The 14,899-nt window shown below is 34.8% G+C and overlaps 2 pseudogenes; one reads left to right on the top strand and one right to left on the bottom strand.

Annotated features, from left to right (window-relative positions):
- The first annotated feature begins 325 nt into the window (after positions 1-325).
- Positions 326-2,525, top strand: LOC140820893 (protein LIFEGUARD 2-like; annotated as a pseudogene).
- A 689-nt stretch (positions 2,526-3,214) lies between these two features.
- LOC140820892 (VAN3-binding protein-like) lies at positions 3,215-7,079 on the bottom strand (annotated as a pseudogene).
- Positions 7,080-14,899: the final 7,820 nt, after the last annotated feature.

Below are 14,899 nucleotides of genomic sequence, written 5' to 3'. Positions count from 1 at the left end.
CCGTCGCTATATAGGCAAGCTAAACGATTATATTTTTTTCTATATTTATTATTATTTTTTTATTTTTTCGATTTTTTTTCATTAATTTTTTTTAAAAAAATAAAAAAAAATCGGGTTAGACGGGTTAGAACGGGTTGAGTTGGTTAGACGGGTTCGTGTTCAGGTTGGAGGTTTTTGGGTTGCTTCGGGTTCGAGTTGAAAAAAAAAAAAAAAAAAAAATTCGCGAGTTGACCCGCAACCCGACCCAACCCACCCGATTGACCCCCCTAATTACATTCGCTCTTTTTTTAAATAAACAAACAGTATCATTTTCCCCTTTCATTGAATAAACGTTCCAACACTCCCCGATTTCCTCCTCCGCTGAAATTCTGTACCTTTTTGGCGTAAGGGATGTGGAAAGACGACATTGAATCGGCCAGTCGGCCGCTGTATCCGATGATGTTGGAAAGCCCTGAGCTTCGGTGGTCGTTTATCCGCAAAATATACGGAATTGTCAGTATTCAGTTACTCCTCACGATCGTTGTGGGCTCTGTTGTTGTCACTGTGCACCCAATATCTCATTTCTTTGCAACCACTAGGGTTGGTTTGGCAATTTATATAGTTCTCATCATCGCCCCCTTTTATTGGTATAATTTATCTTCCTTGTATTCTTGTGTGTAATTAAGAAACCCGAAATTTGCCCTCCTCCTTTGTTATCTGCTGTGGTTCTGTTTGACTGGTGGGTTTGTTTGTATGGATTGCAGTTTTGTGCCCTTTACATAGCTATTATAAGAGGCATCCTCTGAACTACTCCTACTTGGGTTGTTCACGGTGACTCTTGCATTTCCGGTGGGGTTGACTTGTGCCTACACCAGCGGTAAGCTATTCTATGCATTTTTCTTGTTTTGTTTGTTCGAGTATCTGAATGATGATATAGTTTCGTATTACTATATGCCGAGGCTTGCGGTGATGGTTAACTGACATTGGTATCACGATAGGACAGAGATTGTTAATAGATGAGAATATTTATCTTCTGACCATCTTGTCGAAGCTAAAACTTTTAATATGTAATAATTATTAAAGCTTAAAGCCAGAATCTCATCGTTGATCAATCCAAATATGGTGATTGGTTGTGTTAAATGGTTACTAGTACTTGTAAGGCACGAGTTAAAAGATATTTAAATAGATTGAATAACCTATTGTGTTTCACCTCATATATAAATTGGAGATATGGATTGCCTTTAGATACGCGGAGAAGGGAGCTCCAAGTTTGCCAATTTGTGTTAAGATTGCTACCCACCACATTTTGATATGGAATGGGATGAGAATCAATATTCAATAGTGCCAGAGTGGATGATGTGGATGCTTGGCCATTATTATATGGTCACGGATCCTGGATATGGAGGATGTGGATGGACATCTGCTTTATGACTATGCTGTGGATATGGAGGATGTAGATGGACGTCTGTTTTATGGATATGCTGGATATAAATAGTTATCCTTGCATAGAAGACTACCTATGTGGCAAGTTTGCTCTTCAAGCACAACAATACATAAGCATTACATGTATATGCCCTATTTATAGGCGAACACGGTGTGTGTAATTGATACATATTTACCTTTTTCTGTGAAAAGTTTGTTTATCATTCAATCTATCTTGATCTACTGGTAATAATTGGTGGTAAATAATAGTGTGGGAGAAGTTGAAGGGACAGATAAATATAAGTGAAGAAGGTGTTTGAAATCATTTTACATTTTGAATATAGCATCCATACCTCAGTTTAAACTAGATTTTTTGTGTTAATCTTTCTGATTTTGGTAAACCAGCCGCTTCTCTAAATGATGATTAACTGACCCTTGAATGTCCGCACAATTGGAATTGATGGCAGGGAAAGTTATTTTGGAAGCAGTTATTTTAACAGCGGTTGTGGTTATCAGTCTTACTTTGTACACATTCTGGGCTGCAAGGAGGGGTCAAGATTTCAACTTCCTAGGACCTTTTCTGTTCGGTGCTATTATTGTACTTTTGCTGTTTTCAGTGATTCAGGTTTGCGGATCTACAATTTCTGTCTTATTTAAGTGCTCAGATAGTAATAAGCTGATATTTGATAAATAGATTAGAAAAATATTGATTTCCGAAGAATTTCTTATCTTGCAGATTTTCTTCCCTCTGGGTAAGATAAGCGTGATGATCTATGGTGGCCTGGCATCAATCATCTTCTGTGGTTACATAATTTATGACACTGATAATCTGATCAAACGATATAAATATGATGAGTACATCTGGGCGGCTGTTGCACTCTATCTAGATGTCATAAACCTCTTTCTATCTTTGTTGAACGTTCTCAGAGCCGCAGATAGGTAGTAAAACTATGCATGTTTGTTTGTCTACTTAGTTATTTTCTTCTTGGATATTTGATATGGTATGTAAAATGGATGTTATCTACAGTCATTGTTATTGAAACACTGGTGCCTCGTTTATTTGTTCATGGGACAGTTGAATCGTGTGCTTCGAATAAATAACTGTATGAATATGATTTTTGCTACTCTTTCCCTTTCTGTGTTCTTATAATTGAGCACTTTTTACTCTACCGTTTGTTGTGTGAAGCTGTGTATTATTCATGCACCATTGCATTGCCGTGTATCCTGGCGAATTATTCCTGTAAGATATCGTTGATTCTCGCCTCTTGATTAGTTGCTGCATGAAGCACGTTCTCTAGGCTTCTTCGTTTGTGGTTTTTTTGTTTGTCAGTAAATTGGTGCATGGTAGACCCAATTGTTCATAGCTGATAAGCATTTCTTTGGCAGTGGCATCTCTATCTCTGTCCGCCTCCTCTCTTAATCTTATTCCTTAATTTTTGCTTAAAAAATTTTAATTGCTATTTTTAATGCGGACTCCACTCTGAGGTGAGTCATTGGCGAAACTGCTTCGTCATTAGATTTTACATATTTTTACGGAGACTTCATATATGAATTCATCTGGGTGTCTGTATCCCTTTATTTAGATGCCATCAACCTATTACTTCATATTTGTTACTTGAAGCCCTTATCGTGCCGTGAGCGTTGTGTACTTTTGCATGAGAAGTAATTTGCTGTAATATATTTGCCCCTTCAGTAGTAATTCATGCAGAGTAATTTCCATTTCCACAAAGTTGTTCATAACTCAAGGGACGCAAAAGGGCCAAAATATCAATACAAGGAAAGGAAAACAAGTCAAAGCATAATCCAGGTAGGATAATAGAGATACAGACCATAGTTCTTTTTCTCATATCATACAATTTTTTTGTAACTCAAGTAGCTATTCTTTGATTCCTTCTTTTCCTTTCAGACACAATTGACAGAAGCCGGGAGACACCTTGAGTCCACATCTCGTAATCTCTTGCATTCTTGCATTCGAATTCTACAACGCCACGCCCTTCTGTCCTTAGTCCAAAATATCGTCTCTGCTCTCCATCCTGAAACAAATGCCTCCCTGGCCACGCTGATGTTTCTTTACAGACCTCTAAAACCACATCTGCGTTGTTGTGAATTGTATGGAGTAATAAAAAAAACTGTTTAGGTTAGCACGAGTAATAAATTTATATCATTATGTGAGCAGAAACCTACTCTTTTTTTTCTTGGTGATGGTCTTTCCTGCATATTTGCTCTTCATCTTCAGCATCGCCTGTAGGACATTAATTAGATTTACAAAGACTGACAAAACTACACACCTTTATGAAAAATTGAACCTGGGGTTATCTTACATTCCCACTTCGATGGATGTAAACTGAGACAATCTTCCAATGAAGTTCACCTGCAGCATCATGTTTACTACGCCTTAGTTTCTTACTTTCTAGGAGGGCCTTTTTATAGTTTTGCTATTTTCATCCAAAAAATTGAGCGAGATCTCAATACCTGTACGAGTTCTTTTGAGAAGCTCGCTACCTCGAGCGAGCAGTTCTTGATTACAAGCAGCCAGAAAATTCTCTTCAGGTACCAGATCCTCACAGTAGCTTCCAGAATTGTCGCTGCTGCTGCTGTTGTTGGCCCCTGTGCCTAAACTGATCCCTTTTTCTATTGGGATAGCTGATGCAGCATTCCATAATTCTTTCAGTGCCCTCGCTTTCAATGTCGCTACACCTCGCAGAGCTGTAAATTCAGGGGATGGAATTTGAATTTTAGAAGACTTGCTCGTGAAGTTTGACCTTTCCATTTGGGCATCTGAAACCTTGATTTTTTTCAAACTATTTACCTGTGGCTGCGGCTGCTGTGAGGGTTGATATATCGCCATGTGATCGGACATTAACAGCTGAGCTAATTGCGGACATGAGGAGATTGCGATCAGCTCCAACGTTCTCGGCAGCCTCCATACACTGTGTAGCCACCAGAGTGGCGGCTGAAGCCACCGCCATATCCGTCTTTGCCATCAGCTCATCCTTTTCCTTAGCAGACGCAGCCGCTGTCGCTGCTGCTATCGCAGCAACAGCCGCTGCCACTCCGGCTACAGCTACAGCAGCATGGAGCTGGGCATTTCGGGTTCGAGTCTCTTCTTTCTTCTTCTCCCTCCTCTCCTTCAACCACCTTCCGACTGTCTTGCCACCTGGGGTTCCAACGCCACCGACACCTCCACCACCACCGTTGTAGCCGCTGCGGTTGCCCGTGAACAAGGGTTGTAGCGTGGTGTTGGCACGTAAGTACTAAGAGACGTGATATTTGCCATAGTCAGGAACTAAATTCAATGATTATATGACAAGTTCTTTTTTTTTTTCAAATTCAAGTCACATTAAAAATTTAGTGAATTCCAACGGAAATGTATTCCAGTTTAAATAATAAAGTTCGGAAAAATTCACTAGGAACTCGCAAAAATTCATTGTTTTCCATTCTGAGCTAGCTAAGGTTATGTTGTGTTCTTCAGAGAACATTTCTCTATTTGTAAGCTAAGGAGCAATGCTGTAGCCAGCACTATGTTAAGGTAAATACTGAACAAATTACCCCTTAAACAAAGGAACGTCACACTATCATCAAAATATTTAGATCTTAAGTGGAAAAAAAAACTCCAAGGACCCAATTTATGTCTATCACGGGTATGAGTCGTACGACGGGTTGAGTTCGAGTCGTGGTATTAAAGTTTTTCAACTATATCTTCATTCATAAAACTTTGAGTTTGAATTCAAGCTATTTATAGTCGATATGATTCAAAGTGAAATATAAGGATATAAAATCAAACTTCAAGTACAGTGTACAAATGAAGAAACTTTTTGAACAGTGAGAATGTAAGTGTTCTGCAGATGGCTGTGCTATATGTAGAGGATGGTGTAGTAATTGTTGAGTGGGATACTGAAACTAAGATGAAATTGGTTAAAAGAGAGTCAGTTTACATCTAAATAGCATGGAAATGTAAGTCTCTGTCAATGCCTTCAAAATGAACTTAGAAAAAATAATAAATATTTTGCCTCTAATTATTCACTCAACCAGCTGTTACGAAGCTCTTCGATATTCAATACATATATGTATGCGTAATATCGATCTTTTTTTCTTTTTTTTAGTGTATTTTTCAAGTATTTGTGGAATAAGTGATACAAAAACTGTTATGTGAATTAGTTTGCATGTGAAAATTTTTACAAGTTGAAGTCGAAAGATGAGCGAGGGAACGGCTAAAAGTTAAAGCATTTAAATGTAAAGAACCAAAATTTAACATCGAAAGTGACAAAGTGTACTTATGTTTGCTCACTTTTTTGCAATATTCGTTGTGAAAGCTGAACAATTCCTTAACAATAACCCCAATCAACACACACTAATCATATATCACTGCTAACTTGTGTTGTAGTAAATCAAGAATATAGTATCTGTCACTCTCACATACACCCAAAAATAAAATATCAAAATATTTATCTTAATGCGTGATCATTAGAAAAAAAGTTGGTTGTGCCGAATTAGTATGGAAAAATACTAAAAAGTAAAGACCTGTCACTTATTAATTAACTAGGTTTTGAAAGAACAAACGGTTGATGAATAGATCTCTTGTGAGACGGTCTCACGAATCTTTATTCGTGAGACGGATCAATCATGTTTATATTTACAATAAAAATTATTATTTTGGTATAAAAATAATAATTTTCATTTGCTGATCCAAATAGAAGGACTTATCTCGCAAAATTGACTCATGAGACTTTTATAACAAGAATTTTTGTGTTGACCATATATATTTATGGATTTTTAAAAAAATAGACTCATTTCTTATTAATGACCCCTCGTAACTTATGTTCGATTAAAACAAGGATTTTGTGGTAAAAACTAAATTAACTAAATATTTTTGAAAAATAAAAAAAAAAACGAACCAATATTCTATCAATACTGAGAAATTCTTGAAATATAGAAAAAGAAGAGAAAAAAAAATGGTATCATAATTTCATTTAAAGAAAATAGAGAATATATAAGGTACCTTAACTACATCTTCGTACTCGTCGGATGGAGAGATCGGAGGGCTCTGATCAGTTTCCTCCGGAAGACAACCGTTCAATGGTCCGCTGCTATGAGAAAGCCTGCCCGATGTCAATGGTGATATTTCCTACATTTTCAAAGATTTTTTGGGAAATTAAAATAATTTACGAGAAACTTTGGGATGAAGTTGTAAATATACTCAGATTATTATACAAACGACAATGTTACGCAACAAGTTTTACAAGAAAATATTCACGTGGTATATTATTTTATTTCTTTAGATATAACGCATGCAACGAATCTCGGAAAGCTTACAGATTGGGACATAATGCGGTCGAGTATGAGCTGAGAAGTAGCAGAAGAAGCAAAAGAGAAGGTGTTCCCGGAGAGCTTGGCGCCGGATTCTTGTTCTTCTCCGGCGATATTTCCCGGTATCACGCTGTTACCGTGTGCACTAACATTGTTGTTGGAACTCATGTTTTTCTCGATGGAAAACTTGTGAAACGTCAATGGCGGATTGGGAGGAGACAGTGCTTTGGAAACTTGAAAAGCCGAGGCGCTCCAGGATCTAGAGAGGAACTCCATGGGACCTCTGGGACTTTCCGGCAGGTGGACTTCGCCGGCTCCGGGCCCTTGTCCGTCCACAGAAAGTCCATTTTGCTGCTACTGCTGTTGTACATGCTGATTGGTGCTGCCCGGTGTGTGAATGGGTGGCAGTGTGTGTTTATAAGGAAATTTTTTTGACTAGGCGGACCCTAGTAGCTTGTGAAGATCCCGATGGAAAATAGTTTTAACAACTTTTTTTTTTTTTATCGATAATGTGAATTATGAAATATTAATACGAGTAGTTAACCTGTCTCATAGGTCGACATGATTTATAGCTTCAATGAAATTGGTTTTTTAATATGAAAATAATATTTTTCATTATATATTACATTATATTTTTTTATATAAAAATAATATTTTTCAATCAAATCATCATATATTATACAATAATTTTTCATAAATAACTAAAAAGTGATATTTTGGCAGTGAAATAATATTTTGAACAAAAAATTAATTTTCACGAGTCAGATTTGGTCGGAGATCTGTATTACAAAGCTGGTCCATTAGACAGTTTTACGAGAGTTTTTGTATATTAATAAATAATGAAATGGAGTTTATTACATATTAGGTAAATGGATCCAATGTTTTCATAATCAGATCTGTCAACGTACAGTTTAATTTAAAAAATTGTTGAACCGGTCTGAGCTGTTGAACCGTCGGTTGGAACGAAAAACTGTGATATTATATAAATAATAATATAGTAAATAATATTTTAAATTAAAATTATCTTAAATATGTATATAAAAATAATAAAAAAGATAATTTATCCAAATTTAAAAACTAAACTGTAACGGTCATAGGTCATTAGGCTGAACCACTATGGGCCTCAGCCCATACCCATACACCACTACTGGTCATGGGTCGTTATGATGGTCCAGCATGGGCCATGCACCGTCACACATAGAATATCTCACCCTTGGAAAAGTGGTTTTTTCGTCTCCCCCAATACTTGAACCTAGGACCTCCAGGCATAAGCACCTAAATTCTTAAAGTGTAGGTACCACGTTTTAACATCTATTCCATAATAATCAGAAGAGCCAACAAGATATTTCATACTACGAAAAACATTAAAAATTACAATCTCATCATTAGAATTTGTATAGACTAAGGTTACTGTAGGGTCAAGACAAGTAATTTTTTGTTTTGAATTTGATTCGATTTTATTATTTATTTTGATTTATTAATTGATATCGTTTATCATGTGTTCTTTTAATTTGACCAATTAAATTGCATATTATTGGCAAATCTAAAACTATAAGGCGATATATTAATATTTGCTTCATTAAATGAATCAACACATAGTTAAACTGACTAGAAATGGTTTTTGGTTTCAATGTGCGACTTTAGATTGAAAAACTGAAATTCCACAATGACTTAATGCAATTGAATCTAATTAAATTCAATTAGAAAAAATTATATTGTTAGATTTAATTAGATTTATTAATTAGAAAAATTGTTTAATAAATTATCTTGAGAATTTTGTTGTGAATTAAATAATTAATTTATTGAATTTGAATTTGACATATAGATAATAAACTTTTTCGATATCGTTATGCGCCTTAGTCACTTTTAAAGAATTTGATTTTCGTCTAAATTAATCTTCCCTGTATCTAGTTTGGATTATTTGCTTTAGTTAATTTATCTCATCTCACTTGAATTTTATTAGCCTAACTTGAGGAAAAAATTCATTTTATAGTATTTAAATGTTGATCATCCAATTACTATAACTTTACTTAGTCCATTTGTTAGATTTATTCTTAACTGAAATCGTCGTTTAAAAAATCTTTCCTGGCGTAAGATCGGTTGCTAGAGCTAGAACATTAAACAAAGCTAAGTGTCGACGGGTTTTCCAGAAGGTGTACAAGATCTTTTGACCCATTGTGCTGAATTGCTTTCAATGGTTTTGTCATTACCATATCGTGTACTACTACATCTCTTTATCTAATTTAATTATTGCCAAGCTGGGGACTGCAGTTTCTAACCGGTCAAATTACGAGAGTGGAAATTTTTTAATGTTGAATTTTTTTAAATTCTATTCCAAAACGAATAATATATATTGCAAGAGTAAAGCGAAACATTGTGTGTAAAAATTCTGTTGAATTGAGCTGTCATCGAAAATAAAGATAAAAAATTACAAAAAAAACTACTATGAGATGGTCTCATGGGTCAATTTTATGAGTAGAACTCATAAAAAATACATCAATTTTTATTCCAACAATATTATTTTTTTATTGTTTTTATTGTAAATAGAGGCATTATTTACTCGTTTCCGTGAGACCGTTTCACAAAAGACATACTCTGTAAGAGTTATTTTGTCCGACAGATGCTAAAAATAATAAGACTTTCCGTATATGATGTAAAAGAGTGAATTTGTGTTTTATCAGAATTAAGTGTTGTGCCAGATGTTACAACATCTGGGACAACATGCAGCGGAAAATTAAAGTTCGTAACACAAATTGACTATAAATAAATAGATGGACAAGATTAAATTTGCACAAGTATAAATATTTGTGCGGTATCTTATGACAAAAATTAATCACTAGAAACCAAAACGTTTACAAAAACGTATCTCTAGTGATTATTACAAAAATCAATTTCCTCAACACTTTGAGAAAATAAAGCTTTCTAATGTAAGGCCCGAGATGTGAGTTGGTAATCAGCAATTATTAATGCATGATTTGATGTATTTATCGAAGGTCGAAGAAGCGACGTTGCGATTCGATTTTAGTGCAAAATATATTGTTGGGGCAACAAAGACAGTGCACCCGTGGTTCAAAAGATAGTGCACCCGCGATCGTTTCTCATGAAATGTTGAAGGTTTACAGTAGGCATACCGCACCTGTGCCATAAAAGTGACCGCACTTGCGGTGTTGGGACAGAGAGGGCAACGCACCCGCGGTCTAAAGGCCAGTGCACCTGCGGTTGTTTCTTCTGATTTTTGTGGAAGTAATACAGTAGAGTCACCGCACCCGCGGTCGTTCCTTCTGAATTGTTGGATGTGATCCAGTACTCTCAGCGCACCCGCGGTCAAAAAGGTAGCGCACCTACGGTAGGGTGGTGCGAGAAATACAGCATGCATTTTAACTTGACACATGGCTTGGTAGACATATAACATGCATTTTCTTCATTCCTTGAGCATCAGACCACCGAGAACAACCCCAGGAAAGCTTCAAAGTTCTCATGGCTTAGAAATTACCTTGCACAAGATCTCACCATCCGATTTTCGATCCGAGACTAGATTCGTGTTCCTCTCATCACCAGCTTCGAAAGGACGTAAGTATTATTACATTTCAGCATGTTTTGAAGTGAGATGATTGGAGAAATCAGATTTGAGTACTATCATGTGTTCTTATGATTATGGTGAAATGATATTTGCAACCGGATCGTAGAACGGACATTGTATGCTATTGTTATTAATTTTCAGCATGTATCGAATTTGAGATATGCATATTTCAACATTGATAGGTGTTTATGATGAAGATTGTGAGTTTTTGGGACTGATTATTGTTGTTTGAGATGACCGGTATTGCGAGATTACGTTGTTATGCCGTCGAAATGTAACGAGATTGAATATTGATATGGTACATTGTATATATGTCATTTCAGATTGGTATTGACATATTGGACATAGAAATTTCAAGACTTCGACTTGTGCAATTGAGACTACGACACGAAAGGTATAATTCAATGTTGGATTGGGGAGATACAACTCGAATCAGATTCGATTTGAGTTTCCCACGAATCACATACTAGATTTCTATACCTTGTTATATTATGCTTTATATTGATTTATATTCAAGCATTGAGATAGGAGAGTCATTGGCAGATATGCCAAGTTCTAGACGTTCAGTGGTATCGGGCATAGGAGAAGATCGACTCCGATTGTAGATATTCGATACAGACAGGGCCAAAGTCTAGGAATAAGACGTACCGCCACCCTGATTGGGAAAGTAGGTGGGAGACTTGTTACGTCTTATTCACACCGAGATCCCTAGATCTAGATATGAGTCGAGTTAAAGAGTAAGATTCGAACTGTTTTATCTGTATTCACTAATGTGTCATAATTACTGAATTATGTGTTATGATTTTGTATGAAATTGCATGACATGCATGTATACATGTTTTATACTGGGATTTGTTCTCACCTGAGTTTCCGGCTGTTGTTGTGTCTGTATATGTGCATGACAACAGGTGGGGCAGGATCAGAGTCGAGATAAAGATGAGAGATCGAGATAGCGTGGTGATCACGGGCGTAGAAGAGGATTAGTGGTTTTTACATTTGATATGTAATGTGTTATAAACTCTAGTTGTATGATTGTAATGAAACAAGACATGTACCTACTTTGTGGAAAATAAAATAAAGGTATCATTAGTGTATGATTTATATACACTTGTTTATGTTGTTAAAAGAATTTTTTTTATGACCCACATTTTCTAGCAAAGATCAAATTAATCCCAAAGATAGTCGAGTTAGAGCCCGGGTCCCCACATCTAACAACTACCAACAATATTAAAACGTCAATAAGAAAGCAAAAACTTGATCCCGAAAAACACGATCAATTAGATGTAATCTTCAGTCAACATCGTTACGGATGTTGTCTGTAGATGTTGGCAACATTCAGAGCAAAACGGTGATCACCACTCTTCAAACAGCACCGGCTTCAAAAAAATTTCTTCTCTGAAAAATCTTCACTCCGTGTATGTATGATCGATGTTCAAGAAGCTTTTTCAATGTCCTTGACTCCTTATTTATATATAAAGGGTTTTACTCCACAAGAAAACTTATTTCATAAAGAAGGCATAATTTTATTAGAATAAACTCTATTTAAACATTGATATCATATCTTATTAAATCTTTATATTAAATATCATATCGTTATCTCATTATCATAGAAATGCAAAATCTCATTAAATATTATACTCAATTAAATTAGCAAAGAAAGATAATATTAGGGAAATAATTTAAATCAAGAAATATATCAATTAAATACGGAATTATGATTTCCCTTCATACTCAATTAATTATTCAAACTTAAAACTTGCGTTGTGCTCGAGTAGTTTTCGAAAAGGCAAAAACTTGTGTGAGACGGTCTCACGGGTCATTTTGTGAGACGGATCTTTATTTGGATAATACATGAAAAAATATTGCTTTTTATGCTAAGAGTATTACTTTTATGGTGAATATGGGTAGGGTTGACCCGTCTCACAGATTGAGAACCGTGAGACGGTCTCACATGAGACCTACTCTTCGAAAAATATTCAAGTATCAGTAAATATGCACATTACTAATGATTATTCGAGATACAAAAATTAGTTAGTTTTTGAACTTTTTTTAATATGAGCAAAGAAAATAAATTTCATTTTTTGGGTATACCGTGATAAAATCTTGTATCTTCGCACCATGTTTAGTAACATTAATTTAATATATATCTAACAATATCATCTTGTTTTATATTCCATTTTGAGACGCGTCTAAACCAATAAACTATAGCCTAACCAATATCTTATTCAATAGTTATGTCCTACAAAAACCATGGATTTGGTCTACATATAAGAGATTGGCGCATTTTTTGGAAGAGATTGGCGCAGGCGCTTTATTTTTTTCTTTTTTATCCTTAAACGAAAGTTTAATTAGCAGGTCTTTATGATACGGTCTCACATATCTTGAGTCAATCAAATCCAAATTTACAATAATAAGTTATACTTTCAAAAAATTGACTCGTGAAACTATCTCACAAAAGTTTTTGTGATGCCTAACATACATCAATATTAGCTAAAATTAACATTTAGATTTGAAAGTCCATTACTTGAAACTTCATGGGTGGGAGATTCTCTCGGCCGTAGGAGGCAGCGGTGGTGACGGTGGTGGTGGCGGAGAAGAGATGTTGGAAGCTTACATTCATTTTTGTTTTTAAATTATTTTTAAACAATTAAAAAAAATAAAACTGAGCTGGCGGGGTGTCTATATATATATATATATATACATCACACTAGAAAAAACTGTAATTGAGAGCAACTAATCAAAGGCAAAAACTTGTGTGAGACGATCTCACGGGTCATATTTGTGAGACGGATCTCTTATTTGGGTCACCTATGAAAAAGTATTACTTTTTATGCTGAGGGTATTGCTTTTATTGTTAATATGGTAAGGTTGACCCGTCTCACGGATTACGACCCGTGAGACGGTCTCACATGAGACTCACTCCTAATCAAAAGGGTAGTGATGTCTCAATCATTATGGTGATGTATAATATATCTTGGATCGGTAGAATATGTTGTAACCTCTGTCTTTGAATTTGTCTTTGACAATTGGTCCCCCACTACACCAACGAGCTTCCAATCCAGTCACATTTTTAAAAAAAAATAAATAAATAACGAGTACATTATTTTACCCCCTCTCTCAACAAATATTCATATATTTAAGAAGTTTTTGTTTAAATTCAGAGTTTTTTTTATACATATATATGAAGTGTTAATTCCCTATGATGTAGTAAATTTTAGTCATTTGATCAACAATATATAATGTCAATTTCTATTAATATATGAGAAACTCGTGTGATCCAATGATGTTGAGATACAAAGAGAATTATTTTCATGGAGCGTGTTGGTAAAATAGAGGACCGGAAAACCTTGTGCCACCAATTCAAATATAGTTCCTGATTTGATAGCTAATCATGTTATCCTAGATCATACTCAATCCAAAAATCGATTTCAGTAGAGCAAGTTTTGCACTAAAATTATACAATTTTTGCACCAAATACATTTTACATTTTAAACTCATTTAATTCAAATCTAACGCCACAAAGAAATATATTAACATATTTTTATTTACATACAATAATTATTTCATATCTTTATTTAATATCCATTTATAAATTGTTGTATTTTATTTCAAAATGTGTTTAAATGTTAGCTTCAAATTGTGTTGTTCCATTAATTATTAAAAAAAATTAATAAAAATTCGTACAAGACATTTCCAAAAACTATATATATATAATACTTATTCATTAAATTAATTCATTAATTATTTTATTTATAATGTTTTAAATAAATAAATATTAAAAATAAAATAAAAATATAATTTTAATTAAATTTATATGTTTGGCTTTGGTTATTCAGACTAAAATAAAAAATTGTATCTATAAAATTTAATTTTTATCAATAATTTATAATAACTAAAAACTAAATAAAAGAATAAAAAAAAAAATTTGCCTCCACTCTGCTCCTCTGCTAGGTGACGCCTTAGCAGGAAAAATTTAATTTCTCCCAAACTTTGCTCCTCTGTTAAGCGATGCCTTAACAGGAAAATTTAATTCTCCTCCTCCACTCTGCTTCTCTGCTAGGCGACGTCTTACCAGGAAATATTTAATTCTCCCAAACTCCGGTCCTCTGCTAGGAGATGCCTTAGCAGAAAAATTTAATTCCCCTCCTCCACTCTGCTCCTCTGTTAGACGATGTCATAGCGGAGTTGGGGAGAAAAATTTATTTTCCTGCTAAGGCACGGTCTCACATATCTTGAGTCAATCAAATCCAAATTTACAATAATAAGTTATACTTTCAAAAAATTGACTCGTGAAACTATCTCACAAAAGTTTTGTGATGCCTAACATACATCAATATTAGCTAAAATTAACATTTAGATTTGAAAGTCCATTACTTGAAACTTCATGGGTGGGAGATTCTCTCGGCCGTAGGAGGCAGCGGGTGGTGACGGTGGTGGTGGCGGAGAAGAGATGTTGGAAGCTTACATTCATATTTTTGTTTTTAAAATTTTTAAACAATTAAAAAAAATAAAACTGAGCTGGCGGTGTCTATATATATAATATATATACATCACACTAGAAAAAACTGTAATTGGAGCAACAATCAAGGCCAAAAACTGGTGTGAGACGAT

This window comes from Primulina eburnea, unplaced genomic scaffold (assembly GCF_022965805.1).
Source record: "Primulina eburnea isolate SZY01 unplaced genomic scaffold, ASM2296580v1 ctg266, whole genome shotgun sequence".
Taxonomy (NCBI): domain Eukaryota; kingdom Viridiplantae; phylum Streptophyta; class Magnoliopsida; order Lamiales; family Gesneriaceae; genus Primulina; species Primulina eburnea.
Note: the sequence above shows the minus strand (reverse complement) of the source record. Positions and strands in the feature narration are given on the sequence as shown.